Genomic DNA, 9,314 nt, shown 5'->3' with positions numbered 1-9,314 from the left:
AGAGCAGTGGACGACTGTAAAACATGTACTGAAATATCTGAAAGGCACAATTGACAAGATGCTGTGTTACAGGAAATGTGATGATGGGTTACAGTTGGTGGCTTATAGTGACTCGGATTTAGCCTGATTAACATAGACTTTCAAATCTCTTCGAGATTCTGGTCTGACCAAGACCATAACGAATACGATTCGAAATGGCCTGGTCAACCCGCCTCCCTCGGGTTGCTACTGGTTGTTGCCAGAAAAGGCTGTGCCTAAGCTTAAGGCTGCGGCTACACGAAAACGTTTTTCACTGTAAACGATACTTTTTCTTATCGTTTCGCTGTCGCGGCCACACGGAGCCGGCGTTCCCACTACCCCAAAACGATAGTTTTTGAAAACGGGTTCCAGAGTGGGAAAGTTTGAAAACGGCCTCGTTTCGTTTCCATTGTTACAGCTAAAACGTTTTTGCGTCAGTCACACGTTGACGCTGGGAGCCAATTTTAACACTTCTCTATTGTCTCACAGCGTGGCGTGACACAGCGGCGTGTGTACTGCATCGTTTCATCGTTCTCGTCTGGACAGCAGCGCGTTTCCGTGTGGTCGCAAGAATTTTCGTACCCGTTTTCAAAAAAAACCTCGTTTCGTTTTCGTGTAGCCGTAGCCTTATAGTGACTCGGATTTAGCCTGATTAACATAGACTTTCAAATCTCTTCGAGATTCTGGTCTGACCAAGACCATAACGAATACGATTCGAAATGGCCTGGTCAACCCGCCTCCCTCGGGTTGCTACTGGTTGTGGCCAGAAAAGGCTGTGCCTAAGCTTAAGTCAATTACACCACTCTTTCCTCTGACGTATGATTTAACTACCAGCGGGGCTAACTGGTAGATTAAACTCTTACCAAAGCCAGTAGGGAGCAAGGCGAAAACGTCTTTCCTGTCAAGAAATGATTCAAGGGCTGTTCTTTGCTCGATTTTTAACGAGAATCTCCCGTCGAACACTTTTCTTACAGCGTCTACAGCAGTGTCAAAAGCTTGACGCTGCTCCATGTTGATATTGAATGAAGCGCTTCCGTGTACAATCCATGGGTTGAGTGGCAGTTCAATCACGTCACTACCTTGAACACGCCTCTACCCTGGGCCGTTGGCGCTGCTCAAAGTCGATTGCTTCCCGACAAAGTGGGTGGAGTTCCCATTTTTTCGGGAACTCGAATCCACCTGAATGAGCAGTTTGCCTGAGTAAGTGTAGCAGAGCCGAAGGTGTTGCGTCACTGCGAGGGCGGAGCCTGGGTAACTCGGATTGGGCAGGAGATGCAACTGACCGACGTAGTACATCTGGTTATTGTGTTAGCCTATGTAAGAATGGTCCTCTGATTTCTTGGAAGACCAAAAAGCAGCCAACTGTAGCACTGTCAACATGTGAGGCTGAGTACATGGCGTTAGCTGTCACTACACAAGAATGTTTGTACCTGTCTCAAATGCTTAAACATCTTGACTCTCATTATGATGTACCTGTAATTTATGAAGATGACCAGGGGGCAATTGCATTGGCAAAGAATCCCTTTAGCCGACAGAGATGCAAACACATTGACATCAAATATCATTTTGTAAGATCTACTGTAAAAAATGGTGATGTGTTTTTGGAGTATTGCCCAACAGATCAAATGGTTGCTGACCAAATGACAAAACCAGCTACAAAAGGGAAGCTTCTTGCCTTTTCTAGGTTTCTATTTAGGTGATTGCCGAACCAAAATGTGATTTTGCTCTTTGCAATGTTTTTGTTTTTCTTGTTGTAAATGTGAGAACAAGTGGGGGTGTTGATTGATGCTTGTTGAGGGCCTTAACTATCTGAGTGTGCTCTCAATTGACAACCTTGATTGAGGCCAGGTCATGTGACTTTACTTACTAACTCTCTCTGTTCATTTTCACCCAAACCTGTGTTGGTGCCTGTTCATTTTGGTCTTTGTCTCCAGGTAGCAGTTCAGTTTGTAACACAGGGTCTGCATGTGTTCAAGCAAACTTTTATTTCTTTTACTCGCAATGTTTTTAATGTAGGAATCCTAAGACAAGGCCCCTCCTCGCCTTGTAAGGCCAACAAACATGACAAATGTTAGGAGTGACTAAAACTGGAGTGGTGTGAGGAGAGCTCTTGGCTCTTGTCATCCTGTTTTTATAACCTCAGCTTGGTCAAGTCATTTTTAACACCCAACCTTAATCACATCATTTTCAGTACCAAGAAGTTTGTAATGTGTAAAAAGGAGATGAAACAGTGGGGGAAAATGCAAGGAAAGACTGAAATTTCTCAATTTCTCAATGAGCACATTGTCCTTACATATGTGATGCAACAGTCCATATGTCACAATTACACCAAGGCTGTGACAATGCGTTGACAGTTATTTTCATGTGCTGTAGCACATAAAGAAAAAGCAGCAAAATTTGTCTGTTGACACAATAAATGGATTATATTTATTTGAAGATTTCACACCTTGTCATGATACCAAATTGCGAGTAGTGACATGAATATAGACAAATTAAACTAATAACATTCAACATAGTGTGAAACATCCATCCATCCATTTTCTATACCGCTGAATCCGTCGGTCGGGTCGCGGGGGGGCTGGAGCCTATCCCAGCGGTCAATGGGCGAGAGGCGGGGTACACCCTGGACAGGCCGCCAGTCCATCACAGTGCCACACAGAGACAAATGAGGCAAACAACCATACACGCTCACACTCACTCCTAAGGACAATTTTAGAGACACCAATTAACCTAACATGCATGTTTTTGGACAGTGGGAGGAAGCCGGAGTACCCGGAGAGAACCCACGCTTACACGGGGAGAACATGCAAACTCCACACAGAAAGGCCCCAGCTGGGAGTTGAACCTGGAACCTTCTTGCTGTGAGGCAACGGTGCTAACCACCACACCTGTGAAACATCCTTTATGGCTAAATGAAAACAGCCCCCACCCTTTAGTAACGTTTGCTTTGACGTGGGACTTCCTAAAATGTCCCTTTGTTACTGATCTAATCCACGGTTCAACAGTAAACATAGAACTTCAGCAAAGAGTTTTTCACAAGGGCCCTTCATGCCTGCGCGTTTTTCAGATATTTTCATTCCCAAACAATTCTGAGCACACATGCAGTGCACGCAAGCAATTGATTATTGAATAACCAGAGTAATAAAAAGACAACTAAACTGTTATGGGAAGCTGTGTCTTTCATCACTTTATGACAGCTCTGTTTAAACATTTGCGCAAAGTTAGAAGAGCCATTTTAGACAATGTTGATTACCTGTTAACTCAACCTCGGTAACCTATTGTCTGTTTGCTTCCTCAGACACTGAAATTTCTATAAACTGCATGTCAGGCTTTCTAAGCTATTCATATCTGAGCAATTTAAAACCTGATATACATAATGTGTTCTATTTACAACCAGGATCTACATAAGACATGAAAAAAAGTGTTAAACATGGTGCTCAACATTTACTAAAGTGAGAAAAAGCAAGTTTTTGATATGATTTCAAACAGTTTTAGACATGAAAAGGTTCTGCATTCTCTGTGTTAGTTAAAGCTACATAGAATTTTTTTGTTTAGTCTGATCTGGTAAAAGACATTCAAAATGTACTTGTCTGTTGTTTTTGTTTAAGATATTTCTCTCCGTAAAATATCTGGTCAAAAGAAAGAAAGAAAGTCATGCAGGAGTGTGAATAGCTTGGTTTGAATTGATTTGTGATAGTGAATCACCTTTAAAGCTTCCACTGATCTGCACACTGTGCATCTTTAGTGAAGAAAAATGATACTTTATGGAAAAGAAAAGCATATTATCACATCTGGCCCATGATTCTGTGCAAGCATCGCTTGGAGGCTGTGTTCCAGATCAGCAGGGCAGTGTTTGAGTTCAATGTTACCTTTGCTTCAACATTAATCTCACACATTAGAGTGACTGGCTGTCAGCCCGTGACATGTCTTTCATGGATTAACAGTGTTACTGGAACGATTCTTTGTTCCTACTAATGCTGTGAGCAAGGTATCGAGGGAGCTATCAAACAGCAGATAATTAACTCAGGGGCCGACCGAGTTAGTAATAGAATGATGAATTATTCAGTATTTGTAGGCTCTCTCTCCTCATATTGCAGGCAACACAATAGTCACTGAGAGTCATACTCACTGAAAATTAGAAATTCATTTTTGTATACTGCCACTGTATAAATACACTCAGCAGAATGACTCAACTATTTGAATAGATGTGCCCAAGCAAACAAGCAAGTTCTGTGTTAGGTTTTGTTAAGTTTGTCTTTGTTTTATGCTTATTTGTTTTTGTTTTCATGTTCTTCTTGTCTTCCAGAGTCAGTTCCTTGTATATCTCAGTCTTGCTTTTCTGCTCTCTGCTCCCCCCTCCTGGCCATAGATTCCAACAACAGTTACACACAACCTTTTGTGACACTGAATCAACTTAGTAAATCCTCAAGTGAATGAAACAACACACAAAGCTTTAATATGGGCTATCTTTCAATGTACACTGAGTGCAAGTGCACCATCATTTTTATCAAGACCGAAAGCTCATTAAAGATTGATTTTAGAATTATTTTTCACATCAAAATAACTTTCAGTTTGAGGTTGCTGGTTGTGTGGATGGGAATATGACCAAAAGACACGAGGCTGTGTGCCCTTGAACAGTCTTAAGAGTATGAAGGCTCTGGGAACGCTGCTTTGAGGGTGCTGATTCTTATGTCTATTTTGAAACAAGACTACAAAGTTGTTGTTGATTTTTCTGCAGAGCAGTTGCGCTAAACCATAGAGTCTATCCATTCAAGAATAAGGGACAGGCTATGTGGGATTTGATAATACCTCTTAAAACTTGGCCTGTCACAGGCCTGTGTAAGGAGAAGGTCAAATTGTGACGGAAGACATTTTGTCGAGTTTGGTACCTAGAAATATGTATCTCTTTGTCCTCAAAGGCTATGCACTAGTTGCCCCCCCCCCCCCCGTCCAATAAATACACACACTTTACACCAGGGGTCGGCAATTAAGTTTGGACCTGGGCCAATTTTTTTCTGACAATGGTATTACGGGCCATGGCCATGTTTTTCTATTGTGGATTTACATAAATGCATTTCATTTTTTTTAATTTAAAACATTTTTTTCTTCTATACACTGTTATTAGGCTGAATGTTGCATCTCCTGGCATCTCTCATGAAACAGGCGATAAAACATGAGGTTTGAAAAATATCTTTCAAAAATCATATTTCAAAAATTCCATCTTGCGGGCCAGATATAATTGATGGCGGGCCACTAATTGCCTACCCCTGCTTTACACTGACAATGGAAGGACTTCAGCCAGAGGGTTCTTCAGGTTCACAGCCATAATGACAGATACTAGAGGTCATTCTTGTCTACAACTTTAACTTAAAACAACCCTTTATTCATTCTTTATCATCACATTTATCTATTTATTGTTTTGACTGTGACAATAAAAATTTCATCAGCTGACATTCAAATAAATGTTTTTGTCCCATTACTGTACACCACACTGCGTGTGGTAGCTCTTGACAATCAAAACAAAACTTTACTGTGAACAAAATTTGGGTAATGGCTCAGGAAAAAAAAAAAATCTTGGACATATACTTGTAATTCTTAAGCAACCCATTAAAAACAGAGTGTGAGAGCTAATTATTAAAACGTTAGCTCATCCAACAGTCCTACGTCATCCACGCGCCAACGGTCGTGACATCTCAACGTTTAAAAGGAAGTTAAAAAAAACAAAACCAAAAAAACGGTTAAATAAACGTTTGGAATCAGTAGCAGTTCTCAACGGCTGGAGAAAAATATTTCCATGGTCCAATAATTCAGAAACTCAGAAACGACACAAGAAGAAAAGCTGAACATTGGAAGCTACAAATACGTCGGATGATAAAGTTTCGGTAAGAGCAGAATATCAAACTTGAAAAAGTGAATGAACAAACAACATAAACTGAGACGTAACGGTTGAGCTAACATACCTTATCAGCTAGAAAGAAAAATAATTAGCGTTTATTCATGCTCAAATTGATCAGGAACCTCACCAAAGTAAGTTTAAATAATATAGAAACACAATAAAAACATTTGTTTGTAATTACCTGCTCCTTTGAATTTGAAGGAATTACTTTTAAAAATGTTTGAAACATGGATCAGATGTTGCACATCCAGCGCTTAGGAACTGAGGAGACTGTTGATGTCACTGTATGCATTTTATTTACTGAATTACAGGAAAAAGTTGATAAATCAACAACATTAGTGGCTAATAGTGTTTTCTCAGAGGGAATAAAGGGAACCGTTGAGTATTACGGCTTAAGGGGTGATTCTCCCTTCCAGACATCGTTATGATGGACACACCCAATCCAAAAGCAAACAAGTGTGTGTCTCAGGTAAGTTTCAGTTGTTTCTTTTTAGAATTAAAGCAGCCCATTTGATTCAGCTTATTCGTTGAGATACAGCTCTAGTTACGTAGAGCAAATACACTTCTACACTATTTACGACTCTTGTCTTCCTTCAGGCCAAACATAAGCAGGCAAGAGAAGAGAGGAAAAAGCTGCTCACCCCTGCACACAAGTACATGATTGACATCCTGGCTGACCGGCTGTCTTTGGCACCAACAGAGGTGGAGGAATTTGTTTTGGATTCTCCTTCAGTAAGTTCCTCCTCAGTGTGACTCCAAACTGGTACTAATGCTATCAAAAGCAGAAATATCTCACCAACACAAATCAGAAGTCAGGTGATCAGCTGAGGTTTTGTGGGATTGATTCATAACGCGTTATTTTTGTGGCTTTTTCTTCAGTTTGGTGTGATGCTTTCTAAACGTTTCGTTCCAAGGTTATGTTTTGTTTTTGGTTGTTTTATACTTGCATCGTAATATGATGCAATGATTAATAATGTTTTTGTGTTCTTCCTTTTTTCTTGCTGACTAGCTGCTCGCTTTTGATCATTTCTTCGCCTCGGGGGGCAGCAAAACCATTTCGTTTGTGTATCAGGAGTCCGAAGTCCCAGGAATAGGTATGAAGAAATCTGGAAAGTCTTCAATTGGAAAGACTGTCCATGCTTATTTTAATTGAAATTTTTTCCGTTTGACAGCTGTTATGCCGGGTTTTATATACTAGTATTTTTTTTGAAGTAAAATAGGAAAAACGTCCTATTTTCGAAAAACTGAAATACCGATAGATGATACAATTTTAGGGAAAGTCTTCTAATCAAATTTGATTGATTATCTTGCATGATAAAGACCCAGATATTCCACACAACATTATGAACCGGAATGTTTTTTCATCTCTTACAAAACCATTTGGATTTGATTTCAGAATGTGGGCGCGTATATCCTGGACCAAGCAAAGGGGGCAAAGCAATGAGGCTGTTTTTAGCCAATTTAGCAAAAACGTGCCTCACAGGGATCTGCTGCTCCTTCACACGGACCAGAGTGGACATTCCTGTGAACCCAGAAAACATACACGAGGTAAGGTCAAAGGTGGCGTGTCTCAGTAATTGTTAAGTATTTATTCTTGTGTTATGTGTCATATCAAAAGATGTAATCACTTTATAGAAAAGCTTTTGTTTCAGCTTATTCTTTATCACTACTCTATACAAACTTGATGATTAAAGTGTTACCCTTGCTTCTGGAAACTTTATTGAACAAGACAAAAGATAAAAATGGCACAGCTACGTCTTAGCTTAGCATCTTCCTTAAACCTCCGGGTTCCCTCCCTGAGCAGCTCACCTCATGGCAGTGTGTGTAGCAACGTATTACATCACAATAATAACATTGTTACAGCTGTCACGTCCAGTTATTGTCATACAAAGAGAATCTCTAATAAAAAAGTTAATTCACTAATAAACACTGTTTATACACAAGCCATTTAGGATGGCGAAGTGATCTTTGATAATGCACAATGTTCTTAAAGGGGAACTCCGGGGCATTTGAAGCGTGTTTCCATTGCTAGAGGTTGTCAAATAATGATAGTATGACACAGAGAGGTGCGTATCTGCGCTCCCTGTGTGGAGATTGCTCTGTCCGCACAGCATGTCATGCGAGGCTAATACGTGGTGGCTAAGGGGCAAGCGCTAACCCTTCCACGTAAAACAACAACTTGCACACTGCAGAAACGTCACACCTCTTTATAACCCAGCCGACAATAAAGTCACAAGCCTTACCATCAAAACCATATGCATGGTTCTCACATTACTGGCATGGGGAGGTTACAAAACAACTGTATAAACAGCATGTAACTCACCGGCTGGTTGTAGGCTCGCGCATGTGAAAGCCCAGAAGAGTCGATGGAGGATAATCCCATATACAAAACAATTATATTCTCTAGAAAAACTGCGTTCAAGTATTTAAAACATTACAACAATATTACTGGGCATGTATTGTTGTAATGTTTTAAATACTTGAACGCAGTTTTTCTAGAGAATATAATTGTTTTGTATATGGGATTATTCTCCATCGACTCTTTTGGGCTTTCACATGCGCGAGCCTACAACCAGCCGGTGAGTTACATGCTGTTTATAAAGTTTTTTTGTAACGTCCCCATGCCAGTAATGTGAGAACCATGCATATGGTTTTGATGGTAAGGCTTGTGACTTTATTGTCGGATGGGTTATAAAGAGGTGTGACGTTTCTGCAGTGTGCAAGTTGTTGTTTTACGTGGAAGGGTTAGCGCTTGCCCCTTAGCCACCACGTATTAGCCTCGCATGACATGCTGTGCGGACAGAGCAATCTCCACACAGGGAGCGCAGATACGCACCTCTCTGTGTCATACTATCATTATTTGACAAACTCTAGCAATGGAAACACGCTTCAAATGCCCCGGAGTTCCCCTTTAAAGTTATTCATTTGTTGGTCTTTTTAACCTAAGGATTAAAACCAAACATATTTTACTTTACTAAGGTTATGTTAGGAGTTTAATGCATTATTAGCAGTTAGCTAATGTTATGTGCTCCACAACGTTATTTGATGACTATGTTAAACTAACGCGAGCAGTAAAACCTCCACAGACAAACACCCCACCGTACAAAAAATGGCTGTTTACTGAGGAGCCTTTGATCTACGGAAACACCGTTTACAGAGTAACGACTCACCGACATGGTGTGCTGTGTTGGCTTCAAACTTGTTTCTCGTCTTGAGCGTGGGAGGGGGCGTCTTATGTAAAAAGATGGCGGACTTTGATGTGGACGGTCTACTTGTTTTTACAAATGCATGCATCTCCTTGTGATTCTTCTTTTTTGTTGCCCTCCTCTTCTCTACCTTTTTCCTGGATAAGATCTGTGAAGCGCTGAGAATATATTAAGTCTAGTTGAGTGTATACATG

General features: G+C 40.5%; 1 pseudogene; it reads left to right on the top strand.

Moving 5' to 3' along the window:
* Positions 1–6,341: 6,341 nt before the first annotated feature.
* LOC142376962 (dynein axonemal heavy chain 8-like) overlaps positions 6,342–9,314 on the top strand; it is a 39,242-nt pseudogene continuing 36,269 nt past the window's right edge.

This window comes from Odontesthes bonariensis, chromosome 3 (assembly GCF_027942865.1).
Source record: "Odontesthes bonariensis isolate fOdoBon6 chromosome 3, fOdoBon6.hap1, whole genome shotgun sequence".
Classification (NCBI taxonomy): domain Eukaryota; kingdom Metazoa; phylum Chordata; class Actinopteri; order Atheriniformes; family Atherinopsidae; genus Odontesthes; species Odontesthes bonariensis.
This window is presented reverse-complemented; position numbering and strand designations above follow the sequence as displayed.